The sequence below is a fragment of the Vulpes vulpes genome, chromosome 8 (genome assembly GCF_048418805.1).
Source record: "Vulpes vulpes isolate BD-2025 chromosome 8, VulVul3, whole genome shotgun sequence".
NCBI lineage: Eukaryota > Metazoa > Chordata > Mammalia > Carnivora > Canidae > Vulpes > Vulpes vulpes.
Window position 1 is genome coordinate 93,908,450 of NC_132787.1, and position 26,173 is coordinate 93,934,622.

Below are 26,173 nucleotides of genomic sequence, written 5' to 3' on the forward strand. Positions count from 1 at the left end.
ACACATCGGTGGCGGGGGTGGGGGGGGGTGTCACGGGAGGTGAGCTTGGCTAGCTGGTGCGGGGCCTGATTTACCTTAGCTGGTTCACAGAGCCAGAAGTGCGGCTCAGTGTACCCCTGAGCAAGACAGCAGAGCACTTTGAGTGCATTTCAGAAAGCCCTGATCTGGTGCTAAATAAATAATCATACTGCTCATTCTGGGATGGAGAGGCAGGATGCCTCCTGTACACGCTAATGGGAGGGTGAGGCTGGCTGGCTGGCTGGGGCCGTGTTGTGCCGTTCTGTGAGCGCTGATCTGAGAGACCCTGGGTAGACCCTCTCTGTGTCGGACTTTCATTTCCCACTTAAAGCACCTGTCTGACTACCTGGAGAAGGGGGGCTGGGTTAATTGTTATCTCCTGCACTGTTACTAGGTTACTTTGTAAAAGCAGAAATATGCTTTAAATGATTTTTTTGTTGTTGTTGCTTTCTTATGAACCAGATGCTTTTATCTAAATGAGTTGCTACAAATATTAATAATAAAAAAACTCCCCTCAACCCATGAGGGTTGCTAGGCTGCGTCTGCCTTACTCCAGCGAACTGTTGCTCTGCGAATGAGGCATAAGCCCCCTAGTTTTTCAGCCCCTGGCTCACTTACAGGTCAGAGGGAAATATGTATTGGCTATAATTAGCGTGCCTCCAAATGGCTGGAGGAGAGGACCTAGTGAGGCAGTGGAGTGGTCTCTGGCCAGTGATGGTGATGTTACTGCCTGTTCAAGTGGTGCTGGAGGTTGGTGCTGGTGGGTGACAGCATAGGTCTGGCTGACCTGTAGCCTTTAGGCCTCTTGGGTCATGGTAGATGGGAGGAAGGACAGTTTCCTTTCTGGGTTGCTTCTGGAGTACACTGAGGCCCAGAGGATGATCATTCCATTACTGGCTTGATACATAATAGGTGCTCAATTAATGTTTGTGGAAGACAGGCTGGCACACCATTGACACTTGCTCAGAGCTCTTTAGGCTTCAGTATAAAGAGCGGCAGTTGACATGAAGGCAGGAGGGGCCTCTGGATTAGGAACCAGGGCACAAGGACTCCAGATCCCCTTCTGCTCTGACTGGCTGTGTGAGCTTGGGCAAGACATTGGCCCTCTCTGGGCTTCAGCTTGCTGCTTGGTGTAATAAAGGACAACAGTAATTTCTCTCTTTCTACCTCCTCGGGTCTCCCTCCTGACCGAGGAGAAGGAACTGTGTAAAAATGTGTTGCAAACAAAAAGCAGTAGGTCAGGGGAGGAGATAAAAGAAGTCCTACAATCTAAGCCTTGGATGGTCTAACAAATTGGGGTTGGGGCAGTGGTTGCCCAGAGCACAGGCTGCCAGAAAGTCTCTGTTTTGGGGTCAGAAAGTGCATGGGGAGCTTGGCTGTGAGAGGGCTCTATGAGCCTGCAGCTATGTCTCCATTATCCGAGAGGGTGACTTTCAGAGGCTTAGCACAGCATTCAGTGGCCACCAGGGCCAAGACCTCGTTACCTTTCTTGCTGCATTTCCCACCCATAGGTTTCTCTTAGTCCTTAGGCTCTGAGCTCTCTTGTCTTTTTATGTCTTGAGACTTTTGCACAAGCTGTTCCCATTGCTTGGAACATTCCCTGGGTGCATGCACATGCGCACATGCACACAGACACACACAAACACACAGACACAAACTTCATTTCTAGTTTAAAGCCACCTCTTCTTGGAAGCCTGTTAGTTTTGACCGAACTAAGTTAGTTGAGTACTCTCCTCCACTCACATAGAAGCTCTGGGTCAGGGATTTGGTCTCGCATGGTCACTGCCTAGGATGATACATGGCATATAGTAGGTGCTCAAGAAATATTTGTTCAGTAAATGAATTGTTCTTTCATAGCACTTGCATAGTACCAATTCCTATCGTTGCATTTATCACCTCTGCTTATAAGAATATATTCACTCTCTGGTCTCTCTGGGCTGCCAGCTGCTTGAGGAGGGCTTTTGTCTGACCTCTCTGGACTCTGGCCCTAGAACAATATGCAATGTGGTTGCTACTAAGTGCTTGAAGGGATAAAGGAATGAATGCTGAAATGCCCTTCGTTTCACCACGTACAGGCTGTTCCTCTACAGCTCCAGTACTCCTGCAGTGTCATGCTGTGTGCACGCAAGCGAGAGAGAGAGAGAGAGAGAGAGAGAAAGGGAAAGAGAGAGAGAGCAATTTATGATTGAAAGCAAAAACTTCAAAGTTCTTTTGAGTGGACTGTGCATACATGAGATCTTCAAGAAGGGACAGAAGTCCAGTAGTTTAGGAGCATCCTTGCATGGTCACTGGACAGATGTATGCATGGTGCTTTCCCTGAGCAGGGCTCTGGTGGCAGGGCCACTACTAGCCTATTTGGTATTTCTGCGCAAATTAAAATTCTGTGCAAATTAGGCGTGCCTCCCTCTGGGCGCTCACAGTACACAGCAAAGCTTGTAAGGTGTAGGCTGGGTCAGTCTCGACACCCCCAGGGCCAGGTGCCCTCCTGTAGGGGACAAACTCACAACTGTTCCCAGCAGCCCCAGCCACTGGGGCGCATTCAAGGTAAGGAAGAAGACAGGTCGCTTGGAAAATCAAACTTGGCCACAAAAATAAACTCTGAGGTTTGCAGATAAGCTATTTCTAGCCCAGGTGCCAAATGAGGTTTTGCAGCTAGAGTGAACTGCTGTGTGCGCCCCACCCCAGCCCTGTTAACTAACAGGAACTGCTCTGGGTATTTGCTGTTCCTGAACAACTTTGCTTCCAGAAATGGGGAAAGATTCCACTCTGGGGAATCTCTTGCCTTTGACCCATGACCTCAGTATGTCGTTCATCAAGGGGCTGAGTCTCGCAGGCTGATGAGAGCAGACAAGGGCGGCCCAGCCACTCTTCTGGACACAGTGACGCCATCCCCGTCAGTCCCTTCTCTGCCCCCTCCCAACCAGCGCACAGATGATTTTCTTCTGGGGCCTCGCAGAGTTCTCTGCAGAACTGGGGGCATTGACCCTGTTGTGGGATTTACCAGAAGGGAGGGCACTGACCCGGCCCTCATGGGCGGGAAAGGGGTCTCTGACCCTCTGTCCTCAGAGGCCTGAGGGGATGGGAACCGTGCCAGGGCCCAGCCAGGGACAAGCAGGAGGCTTTCTATTGTGTTTTCACCTGACCTGGTTTCAGGAAGGATGGAAGGTAACTTCCAGGGATGCCTGTAAGAAGATGAGGTCAGTCCAAAGCAGGGCAGGGACTGACAAATTAAGAGCAGGAAATGGCACAGGCACTGCTGCCTCCCTGAAACCAGATCTAGAAAGTTCCCTATGTGTGTTACAGGTGGGTCACAGATTTGCCTTAAGGCTGGGTGGTGCTTCTGACTGTGGCCTCTCACAGGAATTGCTGGGGGAGCCTCACAAAATACTAATGACTAATGCCTGGATCCCATCCCGAGAGATTTTGATCTAAATGATCTGGTGTATCTAGCCTGGATATCAGAATTTTTTAAATGTCCCCAGGTGATTTTAATATGCAGCCAGAGTTGAGAGCCACTGTCTTGACTTGGAAGAGGCAAACAAGAAGCCGATGTTACAACATGATTCAATATGAGGCAGTATGACAAGGCTGGCGAGAAGAATATGTCGGTGCTGAAATCAGAGGCACTTCTCCCAAGGGGCCCAGCAAAGGGATCACAGTGACAGGATAAACATTAACTGCCACAGAATCCTGAATGTGGGCACCTCAGTATGATCGATAGGAAAAGAAGATCTTCTAAGAGCCCGTAGGGTTCATGCGAAAGCATTCGGGGGGTGGGGTGAGAGGAACAGGGTTGACAATGTGAAAGCCAAAGTACCCGTCTTTTGCATGGTTTGATCAGGGAAGGGGGGAGCGGGGCAGGGTGGGGGGGGGGCGTAGATTTTAGAGTATGTGAAGAGTACATTAATGACATATCACCCAGGAACTTTGTTTTGCTAAATCTCCATAACTTCCATGTCCACTCCTCAGGGCTCAGAGTCCAGGAATTTGGTAACACCTGGGAGTTGAGAGCAGTGTGAAGGATCTAAAGTACACGGACACCCATCCTTAGAAGAACAATGACATTAGGAAGACTGGGTCCTACAGGACCCAGGGATCTGTGGGTTTTAAAGCTCTCTGGGTGGTTCCAGCATTCACCGAGAGCTGATACTTCTGGCCCAGGAAGACTTGCCAGTCTTCTCCTGGGAGTTAGGCAGGACAGGGGTTGCCCTCAGCCTATGCGGAGGAGATGAACTCAGCAGCTCCATAGGGCAGTTTTGCTCAGCTAATGCTGGAGTTGGGACCAGAGCCCAGTGGCTGCTTCCCGGTCTAAGGTCCTATCCGTCTGCTGTCTGTGTGGCTGCTTTCTGCTGCGTTTTAGAACTAAGATGGTCTGATCTCACAATGTGGAGACAAGAGGACAGTGCCTATCTTTAAGGAGCTTGCGGTCCAGGAAAGAAGATGAGAAATGCAGCGCAGGGAGGAGTGAGTACCAAAGTCCCCAAAGGCTGCCTAGCGGTGAGGCGGCTTTGTGTTAGCCAGGCTGAGTCTGGGATGCAAATCAGACAGGTTGTGACCGACTCTCAGGACTCTGGAGGTGGTCGGGACCTTAGGAGAGAGGTGCCACCTGAGAATGAAGCCCCAGAGACAGCTGGAGCAGAGGGAGTAGAGGGACCGCTGAGAGAAAGGAAAGCTGAGGAAAACCTTACAGCTCCAATGCCCTTACTCACAGCAGGAGGAGGAAGAGGGGCTAGAGTGGCCACAAAGATGGACATGGCCCACCAAGCCAAGGGGGAGAGGGGCCCATGGTCTCCTTGAAGCTAGCAGGGAGGTCACTTGCTGATCCTTACTTAGGTGGAGAGGTCAGGCCAGAGGTCTTGGGGATGATGGCAAAGGTGGGGCTCTGCGGAAGGATCTGTGCTGGGGTGGCTGGTGTGGTTCCATGGACTCCTCAGCGGGCTGAGTGCCCAGAAGTTTCCCAGAAGGTTCCTGGGGTGGGGCTGGGAGAGGAAGCAAGGACAAAGGACAAGTGGGGGAGAGAGTGGATGTGTTGGTGAAGGCAGCACTGAAACGTCTGCCCATAGGTCTGTCTTTGGGTGGGAACCATGGAAGCCAAAGGCAGAGGGATGAGAAAGAGAAGAAGGGGGAGGGAATGAAGCAAGGCTGTTGAGAGTGAGGGAGTGAGAAGGGTGTGGTCAGCAAGGGCACCTTCAGATTGGCTTTGCCAGCTGAAGCTGTGGTGAGCGCGCAAGTCCAGGGCAGGGCAGGGCACACGGTGTTCTCTAATGGAGGAGTTCCAAGTCCCATCAGCTCGGGGAGACATCTGCAATGTCCTCTCAGGATGCAGGGCATGCAGGGGAGTCGAGGGGCCTGGTTGAGGAGTGCTGAGGCAGGGATCGAGACAGGGGAGGCTGCAGAGGGGTGCTCCTCAGCACTGATGGGGATCCAAGTCTGCCCTTCACCACCTCCAAAGTCTAGGCATCTGTCAATGTCATTCTTGGCTCAGCATTAGGTCCTGCACAAACCAGGTCTTGAGCTTTACCTCCCCTGAGCTCCACCCCTGCCCAAGTCCCTCACTGCAGGACAGGGATCAGGTTTCCCTCCTGCTGGCTGGATGCGCACCACACTCTTGGTCACTGACCAGCACAGCGCAGCCTTCCCTGCTTTGCACGGGAGCAGGCTCCGTTTTGCAGCAGGATCCACACAGCCCAGCGATCTGGCCCAGTTTCCAGAGGAAGGTGATAGCTTCTTCCACTGGTCACCAGGGGACAGACTGGGCTGTGCAGACTTCCTATCTTCTTGGGAATCAATGGAGCTCTGCACGTGAGGGAAAAGCGAAAAGCACACCCGGGCACCGGGCCACGTGCTACGGTGTTCCCAGGAGCAGTTGTGGCTGTGCAAGCAGTGATGTATTCACTGAGAGCCCCAGCAGGTGCTACGTGGGGGTGGTGGAAGGGGATATGGAGATGAATCAGATGTGATTCCCATCCTCCAGGAGCTGGCCAGGTGGTAGGGAAGACTGATGTGAGTTCACAGTGGGGACACCAGTCTACCGGTGGATCGACCAGGTATCCTATGAAGGTCCCTCCCTACCCTAAAATATATGCTTCTTGAAGATCAGGATAAAGAGCCATGTGCCACTCTGTGTCAATGGGAAGGAACAGAAGATCCTAAAATAAAGGCCGTAGAACCCATTCCCTTGGGTCTCTGGATCCCTTTCACTCCCGCCACACTCGAATCACCTAAAACTTGGAGGCTTACCCTTGGAAAGCTGACTTCTGTGAAGAGCAATCCTTATTCTCTTCTCAGACAGTCACCTCCACTTCTAGGAGCTAGAAATGCCACCATCACCAGATCCAAGATGCCACTGTCACCAGATCTGTCTAGTTTTCCAACTCCCCTCCTCTCACCTGATAGTCACAGAAGCAAAACGCTACCTAGGGTCTGGGACAACTAACCAGGATGGCTCTCCAGCTGCTCAGTGGCTCAGGGGTGCCATGAAATGCACGCCAACAGCCTACCAGCTCCCGAGGCCAGAAACCCATCTGCCCCCACTGGCTGTCCCTCTTGGGCTGCTAGGTGGGAACAGTGGCAGCAGGCTGGATGCCCAGTGAATGTTTCTTCCACTGTGGCAGCTGATCCAGGCCCAGCCTGGAGCTTCCTTCTGCTTTTTGCTGACAACCATGGCTACCTACAATTCAGAATCCTAGAGCTGCAGTTTTTTCTCTGTATGCCAAGGCTCTGGGAGTGGAGGACCATCCCCAACCTGGCTGTTTCTGAGTCCATAGGGAACCTGGACATGGCAGGAAATTTGCTAGTCTGCTGCCCTGGGCCCTGATGCAGAAGAAAGCTGGAGTTCAGACCACACAAGGGGGTCCGGGTAGAGGCCGGGTTAGGGTTAGGGTTAGGGTTAGGGTTAGGGTTAGGGTTAGGGGTTAGGGTTAGGGTTAGGGTTAGGGTTAGGGGTTAGGGTTAGGGTTAGGGTTAGGGGTTAGGGTTAGGGTTAGGGTTAGGGTTAGGGTTAGGGTTCCTGGCCAGAGGGCACCAGGGTGTGGTGTCTAAGGACACCTGGGGCTGCTATGGCTTGTGCTCACCCAGCACCAGGCACAATGTGCTACACAGAGATGACTCTGGCCCATGGACTTCTAAAGCATCAAGTGCCATCAAGACACGCTAGGCTGGGCCAGCTGAGCCTCGTGTCCTGAACCCCAGCACCCATACTTCCCTCCTCCAACCTTCATCCCAGGTCTATCCTCCTGTCCCTTGAGCAATAGTAAACAGGTGCTGGCAACTCTATCTCCAGGCTCTCCTACTTCTGCACATGCAGTTCTGGTCTGCTGGGTGGGTGCTCAAGCAATCTTATCGATCTTTTCATCAGATTTTGTGCCCTTTAGGCCACGTTCCTCCCAACTCTCCTGGCTACCTGGTTTTTACAATCTAGGTTTGAAAATCCTGAATCAAAAGTTTAAGCCAGACCTCTATAAATCTAATCCATGGAAATTACCAAATCACTATGCAAAGATATATATATATATATATATATATATATATATATACCCAAAAATGTTTGTTGTGTTTTTATTTGTAGGAGTGAAATTTAAGAATATACTAAATGCCCACCATTAGGGCACTGGTTAAGTAAATTGTGTAGATTATCATATCCAGATGATATGAAGAGTCTAAAAATGCTACATATCTGTATTTACTGAGGTAAAAAATGTACATGTGACTATTGTAAAGTCAAAAGAACGCATCACTAAGCAGTACATACAGTGTGATCCCATGTATGTGTGCATGTGTATATACATATGTGCATACACTTTATGTATATGTATAGAAAGAAAGTCTGGAAAGGGACACTAAAATGGTTATTTCTTGGGATTATGACTGTAAGTAATTTATATAATTTTAGGTGCTACCTTTTAAAATATTTTTACAATGAACAAATAGTCTTTTACTGATATTGAATAATACTACTTTAATAACAAGAAAAGTTAAATGACCAAAGAAGTAATTCAGGTCTTGAGGAGATTAATGGTCACCCAGCTGCTGGCTGCCCCCAGATCTCTGCACCCCCCAGCCCCTTGGGGAGCCAGAAGAGCTACCATCCTGCTCATAGATTGATTCCTGGAGGATTGGGGCTCGGTGGCTTTGCTAGATGCTAATCCCACATCATGTAAAAATCCCCCTGACCAAAGGGCTGAGAGGACCAGCTATACTCCCTCTGGCAGGGCCTGGGTTTTTTGCCTTTCTTATTTGCAAGCGAGCTGAGCAGAGTCTTACCTTTCGATGTCCGTCTCTGGCCAGCTCAGGATTCGTCCCCAGGATGCAAAAACCTCGATGGCCACCAACACTTAGCACAGCGTGAGCATCACCAGGAGGCCAGACGGTCTAGAAAGAGAAGGAGAAAGGTGGGGGTGGTGTGAGAAAAGCTATCATCTTCTGCAGAAGTCTTTTTAGAGTTCCAGTATCTTAGTCCCCACCGTAAGTGGAAGCCTGTCCCTGTGCTGAGTTTCTGAGTGTGGACCATCTCCCACGGGGCGTGCCCAAATGCTGCCACGGGCACTCCCAGACAAGGGGGCCAAGCGGGCAGCAGAGAACCCCGTGGCGCAGACCCTCGATGTCTCTCCCTTGTCTCCCAAACACACAAAGCCCTAATCCCCACATCACAGCCATTAACTGTGGATAAGGGAGAATAATGGCATTGCCTTCCATTTGATTCAAACCCAGGAACTCCAGAGACGGGAAAAATGAGAAATTTAAGTCTTTAATCTAATGCTGAAAAGAGAACAGGACACAAATTCTAGATTTACAAAAACAAATCATTACTTCTTTTAGATAATGGGCAAGGAGACCTTGAGGAGGCAAAGGATGGGTTCCCTGGAAACAATTTTTTTTTAATATAGATTTAAAACCTAGTAGAAAGAGCCTATCTATTATGGTGAGGCAGGGCTATTCCCAGTTCCCTCTTTCAAATGTAATATATGTGAAAGCCATCTTCACGACAAGAAATGGCATCCTCCACTGCAAAAATGCACGGCTGTCATTACCTGGGAATCGATATATTTTTCTAAACTGAATATATCATTATCAATTGATTTTTCTGTTTCCTCTTAGCACTCCAGAGTCCGGGATAGTAGGGGAAAGCTTTAATGTGATATGAGGGATTTGGACAGGTAAATAAGTTATTGTAAACTAATTCCACCCTGCAACGAGCTTCTCTCCCAACAACGCAACGGGTCTTTCTCCGAGCCTCTTTCAACCCAAGCTTTTCCAGCTGCCACTGACAGAAACACACGTGAGCCATATCAAATAGCCATTTTCAAGCTGAAGGTGGCAAAAATATTATTTTTCCCAAGGAGAGAGTGTTCCCTTTACGATTAAGAAATAACCTCTGTGGGGAAGCAAAGTAAGCCAAGGTCACCATTTAATTTTGACACAGAGCCAAAGTCGTGAGTACATTTCCTCTACCAAGCCTATGTGAAGCACACGGATAAATCAATTGCTTTGGCCACGAAGTATTGACAGTACTGGTGATAATAAACGATCGATGTATTTCTGGGAAAGATCCTTGGCAGATATGTGTTGGTGAAGAGAAAAGCCTGGGAGACAGCAGTCAGATTGTTTTTAGATCCTTGAGAATTTTATTCATTCATTCATTCCCTAAATATTTATTGAGCGCCTCCTGTGTGTCAGGCAATGTTCTAGGCACTGAGGATACATAAGTGAACAAAGGAGAAGGAAAAAAAAAATTCCTGACCTAATGGAGCTCATCTTCTACTGGGGGAAAACACAGAATCAACAATAAGCTTAAGAAGGAAGTACAAATTGTACGGTATATTAAAAGGTAGGCAGTGCTATGCATCAAAGAAGACAGAACAGAAGAGAAGTATCAGTTTAAAGAAGGTGGTCTGGGTAAGAGATATGACATTTGAGCTCATGGGAAGTCGATGAGGGAGTGGGCCATGCGGGCATCAGGGGTTGAGTGTTCAGCAAAGAGAAGAGCCAGTGCAAGTGTCCTGGGGTGTGAGAAGGAGGGGGGTGCATACCTCTCGTGTTCCTGGCCCAGCAAGAAGCCCACTGTGGCTGGATGGGGAGAGTCTAGTAGGCCATTCAGCTGGAGTGGTGAGCATCTAGATCGTGTTAAGGCCTTGTAGGCCACTGGAAAGGCTACTAACTGAGAGTCCAAGATTCTGGCCACCCAGCTTTATTTATTTTTTATTTTTTATTTTTTTAAAATAATTTATTTCTTCATGGGAGACACATAGAGAGGCAGAGACATAGGCAGAGGGAGAAGCAGGCTCCATGCAGGAAGCCTGATGTGGGACTCGATCCCTGGACTCCTGGATCACAACCTGAGCTGAAGGCAGATGCTCAACCACTGAGCCACTTAAGCTTCCCATGGCCACCCAACTTTAGAAGGAGCTCTCATTCTCTTGAGACAGACCCCCAGCTTTGTCAACTTCATCTGCTCACCATCCCTTAAACCAGGTGGCTCAGTTCTTCAGGCTGTGCTAGATGAACAGGGCATAGGTCAGACTGGGGCCCAGAGGGGCAGTGGAGGGGGGATGAGCCACCAGGGATGCCTAGCATCTTCTGATAACCACAGCCTTGTCTTCCCTCCTTTGTGTCCCCAGAGCCACATTTAGAAGAGGTAACTGAAACAAAGTCTTGAACAAGAATACACTGCACTGCACGCAAGGCCGAGTTCTCTGGGACTTTTCCCTAACGTGCTTATGAAGGTGATGGGAGCTGATGCATTAGACATTACAGGTTGTGCTGGGTGTACTCCCCATGTCTGCTTTCCACGCTGTCTGTCCCCAGGGGGGCTCACTTGATCTGCATGGAAGGCATCATCGGAGCTCGGAGACCCTGTGATTCCTAGTTAGGTGCAGGCAGTGCGGACCCCAGCGGGAGACTGGAGACTGGCGTGGGGTTGGGTGTTTATTCCCCTACTTGTCTGCCTCTTTGCAGTGACTTCACGGGCTGGCTGTAACTCTCCACTGCGGGCTTCACAGAACATCCTCTCTGTGCCCCGGCTTTCAGCTGGAAACTGCCCTACCCCATTGAGGGCTGGGGTCGGCCCTGGCGGGGTCTCTGCACCCGCACCTCACTTTTATGAACAGCCCTGTCCACCAGCTCTCTTCCAAACACACACTTCAGTGTGCCAGTTTCCCGTTAAGACCCTAGAGGGGAAAAAAAAAAAAAAAAAAAAAGACCCTAGAGGGTATGTTCTCAGAGGCAGTTGAGAGCAGGGCTTTGGAATCAGGGATCAGATGGAAGCCTAACACTGCCCCTTAGTTTTGTGACACAGGCCAAGGCATTCAATGCCTTCCTTTCTCACTCTTGGAACTAGAGAAACTGATGCATAATTAGCAGCAGCAGCAGCAGCAGCAAGATCACTGCCTCCGCACTTCCACCACGTACTCCACCGCCCAGAGCAAGGAGCACCTCCTGGCTGACATCTGGGCACACCCCAACCAGAAACTCCTCCCTCCAGGGGTTTCTAGCTCTTCTCAGCTCCTATCTGGCAGTAGTTCATGTCTCAGTGATTTCACTTATTTCCTCTTGCTCTTCTATACACCCCACCTCTATTCCTTGCAGTCAAATCCTGGGCATCCGGAGAACAGACATTATCTTAATATTTGAAATTCTGGCCCACAGCACCCATCACATGGTGCCAAAGACCAGACCCTCTAATTCATTAGCTTGTCTTTTTAGGAGGCCTACAAGCTACATCCATGCACCTAAGCACATTCTACTCTAATGAGATGTATGGCGGTCGAAGTGCTTTTAAAATAAATTACTAGAAACTGATTCCTAGTAATAATTTTGTTCCCATGTAAACATACGAAAACTTTAATTTTCCAAAGACTGTGGCCTGGGGGAAAGGGGTTCAAGAATGAACCCAGGAGATGACAGGGAGACAGGTATGGTTTTCCATCTCCAGGTTGAGGTGAAGGCACTATCTGCAGGTTTGACTTTGACATCTATGGTCAAACTGACCCCTTTCTCTTCCACTAATTTCATCATCAAAGGCCAGCTTCCAGGGTTAAGGAAAATAAAATAAAAAAGCCAAGGGATAAGGGACTTTTACCTTTCATTTTAAAAATACAGTGGGTAGTAAGTCAATGCCTGTGAAAAGGGTCTTACATGTTCCCACTTTGTCCAGGCACTTAAGAGATGCTAATTGAGTTTGGCAGGGCATAAAGGCCAATATGAGGGACCCTCCAATGGGGTCTTTGGGTCAAATAACTGCAGAATGATGCGAGATCTTTAAAATTAACCCCTCCCAAAAATGTTTGAGACCCTTCTCACTCTAAGCCTATAAATAAAGATGGCTCCTGACATGAACCAAATTGATAGCCAAGAGAATTACAAATAAAGGCCCCAGGATTTTTTTCCTTCCCTATAAAAGATACCAATTTTTGGAGAGAAACTGCCCTTAAGAGAGGATAAGCCAATTAGGGAGTCTCCCATTTGATGCAGGACCCTGCCTGGGTCTTGACCAGGCTACCCAATTATTGCTCCAGCGCCTGGGCAGCTACCAGCCCTCAGCCAACTGGGAAGCCAGGATTCTTTCTTCTTTGGAAGGAAAAAGCAAAACAACTAGAGGCTGCAAACTATGGAAAAAAAAAAAAAAACCCAGCTCCCACACCCACCTTCCTGTCAGTCCAGGCTCAGGACCCTGGAGCACCCCTGGCATGGGGGTTACAGGCCTGCTCTGAATGTATCCTGTAAGGGGAACTCTCATTCACATTCTCTTGAGAAGGGGGAAAAAACAACCCATCCATTAATAACATCAACCATGGGTTCACCAAAGCCTGCAGGCATCTTGCCAACCTCGAAATAAACACTCTCAAAAGGTTTATCCATCAGGTTGGCGACAGTTCATGGGCTGAGGGATCCGGAAGGCTCTGCTTTTACAGAAGAGAATGGACACGCAGAGATGGAGTGCCTTGCAAGAACCCACCCAACACAATGCAGAGGTTTCCTCTTTCCATTAAGGAGCCAGAACCGGCCACTGATGAGACCCATTACTTATTCCTAATGCCGGAATGCACCGCCTGGCCAGCCTTTGTGTGGGCATGTGCTCTTCAAAGAAAGACAGGATCTTCAGAGGCCATGACTCCTGACTGAGATGGAATCATGAAATTTTCAAAATGCCTCAAGTTTACAAAGCCTCGCTCATTCACATTTTCTGATTTACTTTTGCTCAGAAAAGTAAATGAGCTGATTACTATTATGATTCCTATTTTATAGACAGAAAATAAGAACTGCCTCAAGTTACACGGCAAGTACGTAAGGGAGGTTCCAAGCCAGAACTGGAACTCTTGATTTGTGCCTTCCATCCCATGCTTTGTTCCAAATTCTTCAACTGCCTCATCCCAGGGACCCCAATCGGTGGTAAGATTAGAGCTGTCCTGAGTTCACTCTGCAGTCACCACCGCTGGGCTGGATAAAAGGACAGGCAGCAGGGGGTATCCTCACTCCAGTCTGGTCCTGGTGAGCCCAAACCAACCCTATGACCCAATTCGGCTGCTGCCCCTCGCCCCCTCACCCACTTCTCCGCAGCCCCTCATGCCCCGGTGATGCTCAGGTTTCCAGGTGACCCCCTCTCACAACACAGAAGCCACAGACTGGCCCCCACACGCCTACCACAAAACCAGTCAGCACTAAGGTAGCTTACCGGATTCTCCATTTACTCTGAACTCAGTGTTTCTCAACCTTTTCTCTTTAATTATTATTATCACTCCCCCCACCAAGAGAAAAATTCAATTCAATTCTATTTAAGTTCTTTCTAATGTCTTTCTTAGGCATTCAACTCTAAGGAGTATGATTTTGTCTGGGAGGGTGGAGCTGCAGAGGGGGATGAGCCATTATAGTATCCGCGAGTGTTTATGCCTTCCTTCACTCCTGGAATCGATTTACAACCTCCTCCCTCCTCCCTAGCCCTTGCATTAACTGACTTTCTCCAGACCTGCCACTTCTAGACTTATATGTCAGGACCCAGCACTGCCACCTCCTCTGCCTTAAAAATCCCAGTTGTTCCTCCTCTCTCTTGCTCCCCGCCTGTTCCCCTTCCCCACAGCATTGTCCTTAACGATGTGTCTTCAGGTCACCTGATCTCTCTGATCTCCACTACTGCTGAGCGGCCAGGCCTCCCCGCCTCTCACCAGGATCACAGCAACAGCCCCCAAGTGGCCCGGCTGCCGCCACAGGGATTGTGCTCAACCCCAGAATAGTCATGGCATTCCTGCCCCAAATCCCTCCATGGCAGGGGCCCCGGGATACCCAGGCAAATCCTGATTCTTTCCATGTTCCACACTGTCCAGCCTCCACTGCCTGGGCCACCGGCCCCCAGCACCGGCCCCCCCTTCCCTGACCACACACCTGCTCTCCTCCCTGAATCTCCTCCCACCTGCCTTCACCCTTTCTCCTACTGAAGACTTCTCTGTACAGTACAGATACTCTTAAGGAAACTGCTGGCAAATATCAAGCATGTGCATCACCCAATGAAATTTCTTGAGAGCCCGTCTCCAGGTCCCCTTTGGCTGGTCTGGGCAAGGAGAATGGGCAAAGAAGGAAGAGGGGGTGTCCATAGACTGATCGGATCCTAAATTATGTCACATCAGTGCTTTGCCAGACATGCAACTGGAACAGTTCAGAAAATAAAGTTGAAATCAACCCCCTCCCCTACACCCCACCCTGTCGTCTTATCACCCAGCAGGCCCTTCAGCACTTGCATTAACTAGGAATCCCCTAACTCGGCCCCACCACTCGGTGCCGGCACGCAGACCCTCCTCCACCCCCAGTTAATACAGATTTCCTGATCAATGGAACTGGAACTGGCATGACTTTTGCATTTTCTGAAGACCACAAGGTGAGGACCGGGGTGGAGGTACCAGGGGACCCAACAGCCTGACTTGCCCATGGTGGCATGTATAGCACCTGGCACGTAGTAGATGCTCAGTAAGGCTCTGTTGAAGGAAGGAAAGTGCCTACCAGACTCAACTCATTTTCTACAATTTTGCTTCACACATCTGGAGGTTCGCACCATGGTTTCATGACTGGAATACAAACCAGCTAAAAATAAAAAAAATCAGACATTGCTTCCAGATTTCGTTCTTATAAACAGGCCTGCATCCTCCCTTTAAATTGCAATAATTCCTTCCCAGATGTTGCTTCTCCTTCAGACCCATAAATTTAAGCTTTTCATGATGACGCTTCACATTCGCCTGGTGCTGTGGGCTCTTTGGAGTGCTTGTGCATCTTCTCTCCTTCATTAGACCGCCACACGGACCCTGGGAGAGGCAGGACAGGCACCCGCATCTCTAATTCACTGACAGGGAGGCCAGCTGCCGATACTGCCAAGCTGGACCGCAGTGTGAATGGGTTCCCCTCTCCTTCCTGCTGTTGAGAGACATGCAGTACCTTCCTTTTCAGCACCTGCCAGGTCTCCATGTGCAGTGGAGCATGTAGAGAGGCTCACCTCCACCATGTTGGCCTCAGTGGAGCTGTGCCACTTAAAACTCTGACTCCATGTGAGCAAGTCTCTTCTCTGGGTTCTCCCTAACACTCCTGTGAGGCTGTAACATTTCAATAAGAATTGTCTAGAATCTTGGAGTAACACAGAATAGTAGGCCAACTGGTGGGTGGTAGCAGTGCACAGAGGAAGTAGTGCGTGGCTAGATGAGTTGGCTCCCCAACTATCTCCAGTAGGCTCTACGGTCCCAGTCATGTTCATCCCAGCTCCACGGGGTGGACCCCATCTTAGCATCAACCATGGAGGAACTCACACTCAGGGAAGAGACCACTTCAAGTCTGGACCACACAGCAGAGCCCGAGAGAGTAAGGATTCCCTCTTTCTTTTCTTTTTTAAAAGATTTTATTTGTTCATGAGAGACACACAGGGAGAGAGAGGCAGATACAGGCGGAGGGAGAAGCAGGCTCCATGCAGGTAGCCTGATGTGGGACTCGATCCCGGGTCTCCAGGATCACGCCCTGGACCAAAGGCAGGTGCTAAACTGCTGAGCCACCCGGGCTGCCCAAGGGATTCCCTCTTTCTTTCCAACTTTCCTGTTCCAGCTTCTTGTCTGAGGCCTGCCGCCTTCCTTGTCATTGGCCCTGGAGTTGTTTGTTTTAGTTCTTTGGGAGCCGTTGACTGTACCTTAAGCCCTCAAGTAGTCAACCACAGCAGAAAACACCCAAGTCCTCTATCCGGGCCACAGCCATCCATGCCAGGGGGCAGGAGAGAGTTGTGGTGACTGGGGAAGTAATCACCAAACCCATTCACTGGATGTGGCGTCTGCTCACTGCCAGGGTCTGGAAGGAGCCAGTCTGGCGGACACTTGCTAGCGAGCACACAGTGGTCCCACAGCATCCCCTGCCCCCTTGACACTCCCTACCCACAGCTTTAGAAAGAAGCGATAGGCAAAAGTGACTTCACAGAGTAAAACTGTTGGGCTTTTAGACTCAGTGTGTTTCTGGTCAGTTCTGGGAGATGCAGAGAGATGAGACAACCCCTTCTCCCAAGTCTGAATCCCCATGGCCTGAATGGCATGGTTGGAGCTTCCTTCTGGATTTACATCCTATTCCCTGTTGCATGGGTTCTGGGGCTGGCTAGACCTGTGTGTGGTCAGGAGCATGTAGGAAAGGCACTCAGCATAGCCCATGGCACACATAACGGGTGGCTCTAACCATTATTTAGCCATACCTGCTAACTGAAGCACACAGGAGGTGCCCCTAAAATACCTACAGTGCCATGGGGAGGGCTGGGAATCACACGAGGTGATGCTTTCTCTCAGGAACTCTCCACAGAAGTGAGCATGCAGGGACAAATGCACAGGCAGGGATCTTCCTTGGGAGGTAGTCAAAGCAGTGGGCTGACCACGGGTACAGGAGCCCTGGCCATCTGACACTGGTCAGCTGCCACTCCTTGTCTCCTCCAGCTATGATCCTGAATGTCCTCTGAGGGGTCAGCTTCAGCCTCTCCCCTGCTTCCCTGCCCAGCAATTGGTAAACTAGACTCCAGGCCTGAGGGAAGATGCCGCTAAGGCTCCTATTCCCTCTTTCCACCTCTGTTCTGAACCCAAGCCTACAGGGCCAACATCTGAAAACCACTGCTTCCTTGCCCAGTAAAAAGCTGTTTTATTTGAGTAGATGTGAGGCTGTTTCTATACTCTCAGAGAAAAAAAATTGTGAAAGAAAAGCCTTTGGAGATTACAGTACTTTTTACCCAGATATGATGAGTTATCCATTTAAAAATAAACCATAGACAGGCATGTTTCTCCGTACCCAGGCAGAAAGCAGTCATTACCAGGAATTTCTCTAAGTTCTCTGCTTTTCTTGGCCAATATAGAAACAGCCTAGGAACTGAAAATAGAATTAGGAGCTAATTCTGTTTTCCTGATCTCTACCAACGTGTGCAGGCAAGTGGCTTGATCGCACCATGGCTTCACGTTCCATCTGAAAAAAAAAAAAAAAAACCAAAAAACCATGGAGCCATTGCTCACCAACCTCACGGCACATCTGCGATCTCAACCAGCAACCGAGGAGCCAGGCCAGAGCCCAGAACAGTCGATACAAATGCACGGAATCGCTGAGCTGCGGCCTGGTATGGCTTGATATCCAGATAGAGGCAAGAAACCAAAGGCAAGAGTGGGTGAGTGACAAGCTCAAGGTGACACAGCTGATCAGCAGGAGGGGCAGGATGATGGCAGTGCTGGCTTCCTAATTCCCCCGCTGGTCTCTTTCTCCCCCCTCATCTCTCTGCGGTTTAACTGGACGTGAAGATTCCAGGAAAGTCCCCTAGAAAGGTTAAACAACTTATCAAACCCAGTCTTCCTTCCTGCAGAAAGCCCCCGTCTTCCTCTCTCCTCTCCAGCGAGCAGTAAATCAAATATTCCTTGCTGCATTACTTTTCAAGCTCGATGTTTCTAAATCCAAAGACATCTATAAATAATACATACTCATTTATATGTACATTTAAAAGATTAAAAAAAAGCCATAACAAAGATACCTGTAGATTCTTCTGAATACTAATGGCCTATTTAAAACACAGTGGGAGCAAATGGCTAACGAGCACAGGTAACCACATACACGAATCTCCCTCCACTCCATCTCGGGCTGCACCCAGGAGTGGGGAGCCTCCATTCTGAGCACTCCATTCACTGCTTCTCTCCCACGGTCACATTTAGCCATCTGCTTCTTCTTTTATATGTGGGACTGTGTATTTTTTTTCCCTCTTCAGTTTTATATGAAACATTTAGCAATGAAGTAGCAAATAAAAATACTACATATCATCTAGAATTCATATAAAATTGTAGTTGGCTTGAACGCATCTAAAGGTTGATAAAAAGAAACACATAGATGCTTCTTAAAGGCTTATTTATATTTTATTACACATTACACACATCACACTCCATTGAGAAAATTTAGAAGTTGATGTGGTTCACTCTGTCACAAGCTGGCATGGTGAAGACTACCGCGTCTAGAGAACATTCTTCCGTTGGAACACAATGCACTTGCTTGCCGTTACCCCAGCAGACGAAAGTGACACAAATAATCCATCAGCACTCACTTAGTCTTTGAAGGGAAGGGTTTCTGTACTCCTGCGCACTCACCTCACCCCGGAGTGTGCACTCTTGGCCTCGTCTAGGTACCCCATCCTCCAAAGTGAGGATGTGGCTGCAGCACCATCGCCTCCCAGACAGATGCTCAGGTCAGCTAGAAGCTGGCAGAGTTGGCATCTACCCGGTCACGCAGCCATATGCAGAATTACAGGATGTCACAAGGCTGCGGATGCTAAGGGCCAAGTTAATAACACTCCTGGGACTGAAGGTGATCAGCGGAGGGAGGCCCCAGGCTGCAGGAAGGCTCTATGTCAGGGTGTACTCTAGGTTCTAAAGGGTGAGAGAACCTGCAGAGTCAGCATGGAGACCTGCAGGGTGATTCAGCGACCCCCACACCTATAGCCTGCCCTCACGATGAGAGAGGCAGGAGCCAGAAAGTGTCAGCAGGTGACCCCCACCCAGGCTGGGGAAGGGCTGGGGCAGCCTCCTTTACCGCAGGTAAGGGGAGGCTCTTCTAAACCTCAGTCCTGCCAGGGACTGCAGCCTCAGCACCTGCTCTGTTGCATGCTCTCCGGGACCCCTCCCCCGCTTCTGGCATTACAGGGAGACACACACTGCTTGCCACAGTAGGAGACCTTGAGTTTGCTCATGCTCACAGCACATGCCATGTCAAACGTGTCTGTAGCAGGATCATCTGCTATCTGTCGGCCGTGCAGCAACCATGTATGAAAAATAACATTGAGGAGTAAATTAAGTGATCTGTCTACAAGCAGCCTGTTTAGATGAGGAAGGGCTGCTGTTGACAAATCTATGAAAATTATACATAAATTATCTAAAAGCACACAGAGAACATGTTCAGAATGAGGACTTTGATTATGGGCATTTTAAATACAACCCGGATTAAGTCATCTTGTCTTCCTTGAATGGGGTAATAATAATTAAGAGAAGAGGTAGGAGAAATCAATTATACTCATCACCTTCACAACCAAAAAAAAAAAAAAAGTTAAGATTTTTTGTTTTTCAGGATAAGGATGCCTTCACACAGCAAGACTTCTGGGTGCTGCCAAGAATCCTCTGTGAAATGGATTATAGGACAGTGGGATCCAGAGCAGCCCCTGGGTGCCCTTAAAACGGGAAGAAAATGCATGGAGGCCAGATATGCCTCTCCCTGTGGAGCAGGACCCAGATAAAGATTTGAGGCAACTGATTTCTTTGGGGAGTGATTTCAGAGAGCTTGGCAAGTGGGAAATGACGCAGGTAAGTGAAGAAAGCCAACACAGATGGTCCTAAATGAGCAGGCCACTGCTGTGGGCACCCAGGCCAATCTCACTGTGAACCTCTGGGGGACAGAGAGGGGCAGGTCTCAGAGGCATCCCTCACACCCCATGGTGTGTGCAAATGCAGCTGGAGCATTTTGCACTGACTCCCCCTTTGTCCCAGGCCGAGAGAGGCTGCCAGAGAATTAACACCCTGGCATTTCAGGTCTGCCCTACGTGGTCAGCAAAAGCACTGGGGGCGCATAGTTGGGGAGGACCCTGGGAAAATGAACTTCCAACATGTGCAAACACACTATGTTGGAACCTTATACGCTCTGATTACTTGGATGGAATTCAATTTGCCACTTTCAAAAGTCTAACAAAAACAGACTACCCCCCCTCCCATGTAATCACTGAATAATATTATAATCATTTTGGGTGGAAATTGCATTATTTCCCTGATGGAGGCACAGGCTCTGCAACTCTCAGGGCTTCGCCTGCTACATTACTTTTCAAAGTATGAAGTAGCAGGTTCCAATTATCTGAAAAAAAATTTAAAACAGTAACAGCACAATACATAGTGTGATCCAGGCGGAAAGAATACACATTTTCCAGGACAGGCACCTTGATTGGTAGCTGTAACTGTTAAACACATTTCAGGTAATATAGTGATAATGGACATTAATAGTAGCAATAGTGCTGAAGTGCTGGAATATAATCATTTCTGATTATATTACTATTTCCTTTTGTGGAGCACAGTGCATATTTCCAAACGACTCTATGCTCATTAAAAGACACAAAAGCCCAGCAGCAGGTTGGCAGAAAGGTGGCTGGAAGGTGCTTGTGGTTCCTGGTGCTTGGAAAGTGAGAAAAGATGGTGGTCAGAGTTCTTAGTGGGCTCAGCAGCCCCAGCACCATCCTCTGTGATCCAGCTCCAGCCGAGACCTCTCTGCTGAGCAGCCATGAAGAGTGCCTGTAGGTACGATGTAGTAAGCAGATAGATTTTATTTGTTTATTATTTATTTATTTATTTATTTATTTATTTATTTATTTATTTATTTTAGTGGATAGGTTTTAAAGGAGAATTTGGCAAGTTAAAAAATGTTTGTTTATGCTCAGATACATGATCATTTTTCCCTTCATCTCTCATTATCCGAAAAAGGAGATTGCCTTCTCTTCAATATACCCAATAGATTGACTGATAAATTCTTTATCCATAAAAAGATATCTCACAGTGCACTCTCTTGCCTAATTTAGCAAAAACAGATGTGTAGTTGTTCTTGGGATTATGACTTCATAATTTTAGGATTTGGATATTGTTGTAAATAAGACTAAAAGGTCACTTTAAAAAGATGCCTGACGGGATCCCTGGGTGGCGCAGCGGTTTGGCGCCTGCCTTTGGCCCAGGGCGCGATCCTGGAGACCCGGGATCGAATCCCACGTCGGGCTCCCGGTGTATGGAGCCTGCTTCTCCCTCTGTCTGTGTCTCTGCCTCTCTCTATCTCTCTGTGACTATCATAAATAAATAAAAATTAAAAAAAAAAAAGATGCCTGACAACAGCTAAATGCTGCAAGAAATCATGAACATGCACCTGTGAGGCAAATGGAAATGGCACAACAATGGTTACACCTGATAGGAACTGGGTCTGGTGGCTTGAGACACAATTTTAAAGGAAGGTGTAATTCCTAGATTCAAAAGTGGCTTCTCCTGAAAACTTGGATGGAAGTAAGAATCGCGACCTCTGGAAAACCGTCAGGGGACTCAAAAAAGCTATTCTAGTGGGGTGCCTGGCAGGCTCAGTCCGTAGGGCACGTGACTCTTGATCTTAAGATCATGAGTTCAAGCCCCATGTTGGGCATGGAGCCTACTTAACAAACAAAGCTGCTCTAGTGATAAAGAGTACACTGGGAACTAAACACCCACTGGAGTTGAAACTGCACGCGACAGGCTTGAATGATGATTCGTGAAACCTACCAGTGAAAAAAGTCGTATTTTAAAGTTAGCATGCTATAGATGTTCTAATTCTAAAGATGTGTAACTAAAGCAATTAATTACATATTTTAAGTAAACGATAAGTTATCTGTACTACAACAATATACTCTATGTCTGTGTGTAATACTATAGATACATACATCTATATTCTCCAAAATTCATATATTCAGTGTGGCTGAAAAGGTTTTTTCAGAGACCCTTTCTTTGGGAAAGTGGGGGAATATTTTATATTTGGGTGGAAAGTTAGTTTTCTTGGCGCTGTAGAGAGGTGGTCACCATCCTGGCAAAGGCCCAATTTAATCTACAAATCAAAGCCACATTAGACAATCTTTAATTCAACAATTCCTTCATTGTACAGATGCTAAAACTGAAGCCCAGAGAACTCTCTGTCCTACCAAGGAATCTTTAAATGACAAAGTGAAATGTGTAAGAAAATCTAGACATCTGACCATGGCTTCTCCCATGGATACGCCATGCAGCAGTGGTTCGGCCTAAGGCTCTTCATGGTGGGAGTAATTTGGGGCTAACCTCAAAGAATCTACCTGTAGTGGGTTATTCTAGAGCACTGCAGTGTTTGCCTTTTCTTCAGGAGGCTTTCCTTCTGGATCACAGACCAGTCTGCATTTCTGAAGCTCTCCCAGAACCTACCAACTGCCTTAAAAAGAAAAAAAAAAAATGAAGACACATTTATTGAAAAGCCTATCTAAATATGAAAATGTACGTCTGGTCTTTTCAAATGGGAGGAAACCGTAAGGTGCCAGGCAGGAGCGATCCTCCAGTCCTAACTCTGTCCATCACCCTTGGCCTCCCCCAGTGGCAAAATCTCTTCTCCCCTCTAGCCTGGAGCAGTCCCTTCTACTTCCAATCCCTGGGATCCCGCTCTTCATGCCTGTTGGTGCTGGGCCACTGGACCACCCATCCTGATAGAAGGAGCGGCTGCTGTTACTAGGTGAGGCAGCCGGATCTACACTGGCTTGTGATGAAGCTTTGGGTGCTGAGACATGCTTTAAATTTTATCAATTATGCAGACCCACTTCTTCCCCCTGCAGCAAAGATAAGAGGAGGAAGGGTGCATCTGACAATGGGTGTGGTGTCCTGCTGAAGCAGTTACAGAGGTTCCTGGGGTCCTCTGGAAAGTCCCAGGCAGCAGAGAACAATTCTGAGTTCCCAGAAGCACGCTTCTCTCTAGTGTTTGTCTTTCGATGGGGCATTGCAGCCACAAAGTGCCTAAAAATTAACAGCGACATGAGAACTCCTAATCAGGAAGGATTAAGCTGGCTAGCCCAAGGCCACACTCCTCAGAGCTGCAGGCGTGGGATTCCTGGAGCAGCTGCAGAAAGCACCGGAGCACATGAATTATGAATTGAGACCCTGCGGATGCTCAAGTCTGGTTCCAGATACCAAGGGGAGACGGGAAGAACCACATCTCATGCTTGCTCGGTCTATCCTGGCTCCTCCACTGACTAGTTCTCTGGTGCTGAGCAAGCTTCATGACTTCTCTGCCTCTGTCTCCTCAGCTGTAAAATGGGATGACAAGAGCACTTCCTCCAGAGAGTTGTTGGAAGATCAAATAAGGTAATTCAATAAAGTATGCAGAAACGTGCCTGACGCACATAGTATGTTCTCAATAAAGGTTAGTGATTTTTGGTTGTTCTCATCTGCCACCAGAATGATCTTCCTGAGACACAAATCTGCTTTGCTCTCATTTGGAATCCTCCCATTGAATAGACAAAATCCAAAATGCTTGGCATGGTATCTATGGCCCTGGCCCTACTCTGGAGACTTCTGCCCTTATTGCCCGCGGTGCCTCGGCTCTGAGCTTCTGGAAGCTCCTGAGTATGCACCATGTTCTTCCTGACCTTCGTGCCTTTCCACAGGTGCTGTGTCCACCTGTCCTGTCTGTCCCTCATCTTCTGCTTGGCCAGCTCCACTGTGCGTGCCTAAGTGCCCATCCTCTGAGCTCCTGCAGTTTCCATATGCACACATTTATTTTTTTTAAAGACTTATTTATTTATTCATCACACACACACACACACACACACACACACACAGGCAGAGACAAAGGCAGAGGGAGAAATAGGCTCTTTGCAGGAGCCTGATGCGGGACTCGATCCTGGAACCGTGGATCACGCACTGAGCCAAAGGCAGACGCTCAACCACTGAGCCACCCAGGTGTCCCATATGCACACATTTATTGAGGCACCTTGTACTCTATCCAAATTTTGGGCCAGATAATTCTTGTTGAAAGGGCTGTCTGGTGCAATGTTGGCTGATTAGCAGCATTCCTGGCCTCTACCCACTAGATGCCAGTAGCATCTCTTCTCTCCCTTGCCCCCAAGTTGTGACAATCACGAATAACTCCAGACATCACCTCCTGTCCCCAAGGTAGAAAAGGGGATAAAATTACCCCTGGCTGATAACCACTGTACTTGACTATAAGCCCCTTGGACACATAGGCTTTTAATGTACTCATTTCTGTATCACGGGGACCTGGTCCAGTAGTTGGCAAATAGTAAGCGCTCAATAAATGTCCACTGAAAAGGAAAGAAGGAAATACAATGAATTTATGCTCATAACATAGTAAATACCTGCCCCCCACAACACCCAGGATGAGATAGGCATGTGGGATCAAATAATGAATAAATGAACATGACAGCATTTGATAAGTCACTAAACACACAGTGTGAGTATTGAACAAACAAGTGCCTCTCATCATTTCAATATCTTAAAGAAAAATGTCAACCCCCCATCGCCTCCGGTTTCCCCACTATCTGTCCTATTTGGCTGCTCTGCATCCCAGCGAAACTTGGGCAGGAGCTGCCTGGACCTTCTGCCTGCTTCCTTACCCACCATTCCCTTTGTAGCCCATCGCTCCATCTCAAGCTCTCTTGCTAAAGGCACCAGCCATTTCCTTGTTGCTAAATCGGGTGGAATGTTTCCACTTTCCCAACTAGTTTGCTCCCTCAGAAGCCTTCTACCCTGATGGCCATTCCTGGGACGCAGGCTTGACAGTCTGATATTTAATAACTGCATGGTGTGGGCACCAACCCATCATAGTGCATGCACTGACCAGTCCAAATGTCCACAGGATATGAGCAGCCAGGTCAACTGTGCCGTGGCTACAGGCTGAACAGAAAAGCCTCGCTTGAGACACCATCTCCCTTAGCTCCAGGCCACAGCAATCTCCCATTTCCTCCCCATGACACGGTCTGTCTGTGTTGCAGCTCACCCACCTCCGTCTGGTTATTAAGTATGGGAGTTCCTGAGGATTTTCCCTAGGCTCCCTTCTTCTGACTTCGTTCTCTTCCCCCAGATGATCTAAGCTATGCTCAAGGCTTCAGGTACCCTCCATGGTACAACTCCCCAAAGCACATCTACTTGCAGTCCCCACCTTTCCTCTGGGCTCCATCTCCGATCTGCTTACCTGACACCTCTAATTTGATGTCTCAAAGGCAACTCAACCTATCATGCTCCTTCCTCTGACCAAAACAAAACAAAACAAACAAAACCAAGCAAAACAAAAAAGCCAGGGGACTTCCCCAGGACTGCGGATCTTAGTAGACAGCACCTCTAACTCACTGTACAAACTTGACACGCAGCCGTCCTACAGGCTCTCTCCTGCCCTACCCATCCTTCTGAAAGATCTCTTATCTCCATCTGCTTCTCTTTACCTCCATTACCACTTTCCTGTCTTGCAACAGGCTTTTTCTTTGGCCTCTCTGGATCTTCACTTGTTTTGCTCTGATCTCTTCTCACGTGGCAGCCAGAGAGATTTTTCTCAAAATGCAAATCTGATTCTTTCTCTCATCTGCTTCAAGCCTTCCTCATTAGTCCCAGATAGACTGGAGCTCCCGCATTGCCCCAAGGCTGTGTGTGGACTGGTTACGGCCTCATTTAACTCCTCCCCGCTGCTCTCCTCTATACTCCACCACACTGGTCTTAAGTTTCTGGAATGTTCCAGGCTCCTGCCATAGGGCCTTTCGATGTGCTGTTTCCTCTCTTCACCTGGTTATGCTTTTTCAAAGCCTAAATCAAGCATCAAGGCTTCATTGATCTGAGACTCTATCACATCCCTGTTTCTGGAGCTTTGAGAATATATCTTTCCTTCGAGCACCAGTGTTCATGTTTGTGATTATATGATTAATTTGTCTTCTTAGCCTACAGTGTAAGCCCCAGCAGGTAGAGACTATGTTCACTTTTGTTCACCTCTGTGTTTCTAGCCCAGGGGTTGGCAAACAATGGTCTTTGGGCCAAATCCAGCCCCTTACCTGTTTTTGTCAATAAAGTTTTATTGGAACAAAACTACACCCATGCATTTATGTATTGTCTGTGGTCGCTTTCACCCAACAAGA

At 48.3% G+C, this 26,173-nt stretch overlaps 1 protein-coding gene across 1 annotated transcript in view; it reads right to left on the minus strand.

The window, feature by feature from the left end:
- KLHL29 (kelch like family member 29) overlaps positions 1–26,173 on the minus strand; it is a 305,494-nt gene that overhangs the window by 214,211 nt on the left and 65,110 nt on the right. The window contains exon 2 of the mRNA XM_072767585.1: positions 8,281–8,388. The gene's annotated coding sequence lies outside the window, so the exon portion shown is untranslated. The remainder of the gene's footprint in view (positions 1–8,280; positions 8,389–26,173) is intronic.